The following is a 1,154-nucleotide window of genomic DNA, read 5'->3' as shown; positions in this document are numbered from 1 at the left end:
TGTGGGGCGGGTCCCACTGGTGGGCCATAGAGCCACTGCAGGAGGGGATGTGGATGACCGGGGGGGAAACATAGAGTGAAACAAGGTTGAATGAATGTGATTTATGCTTGGAAAATAAAAGAGTTTGCAGTTGCTATTGTCCTGACCTTTATTTCCTTTCTTCCTTTTTTTTTTACTAGTTTGTTAATGATTGATACAAATTGAGGGGCGTGAACATAAATCATATAAAGCCTAATTAAAAAGTGCTACCCACATTTGACTTTGGTACTTGTTGTACAACTAAATGAAGAGCACACACACACACACAGGCTGTGAATATTGTTATTTTTTTTCTTCCATAAAATGTAGCAGCCACTAAACGTCTACGGACAAATATACAGACTTGTATAAAACTATAACATTAAAACACATAAAAACATTGTTAGTTTAGTGATCTAAATGTTGATCTTCTGCTTTGCTCAGACAGCTTTTACTCTTGTACCTTATTCAGGGCGTGGTCTGTAAACACATCACGCCATTCTTACATAAGGTATGCATTACGGAGATGATTGGCAGACGTAAACTGACGTAAAAGGGCTGTCACTGTAAATGACTCTCTCTTGTACAGGTGTTCTTTACCTGTACTGACACAGAACTAGAGTCATGTTCAGTGAAGTAACAACAGTGTGGTTCAGCGCTGTGTTTCCCACTGAAGGAACATGGAGATTAATCTAAACCTCTACATGAGTTTAATGATTTCAGCTGTGAGGCTTTTAACAAACACATTACACCAGTTTCTCTCCACAGGCTCTATGTCATGTTCAAAGACTGATTTTTACTTTTTTATCTCTGGCATACACTACAGGGCCAGGCAGCTGTGTATTTAAAGGAGTTGTTGTGGGCAGATCTTCAGCGCTGCTCCAACATCAAGGCTGAAAACTGAAGGTTATCGTGCTTTTGTTTGGACTCTGGAGGAGCCGCCCACAAAGTTTCAGAGAAACCAAATCAGTGCGAATCATTAAAAAGCATCTTTAAAACCTCTCTCTTATCTTTCTGTTCTTTCTTTGTGTAAAGCACTGCGCAATGTAAGTCAATGATTTACCAAAAACAGGAGGAAATAATGGATTTGTTGGGGATTATTGATCCACGTTTGCTCTTGTGAGTATTTGGGGCAG

This window comes from Morone saxatilis, unplaced genomic scaffold, assembly GCF_004916995.1.
Source record: "Morone saxatilis isolate NCDOM2014 unplaced genomic scaffold, NCSU_SB_2.0 Contig0, whole genome shotgun sequence".
Taxonomy (NCBI): domain Eukaryota; kingdom Metazoa; phylum Chordata; class Actinopteri; family Moronidae; genus Morone; species Morone saxatilis.
The sequence above is the reverse complement of the archived record's forward strand: the minus strand, read 5'-3'. Positions refer to the sequence as shown.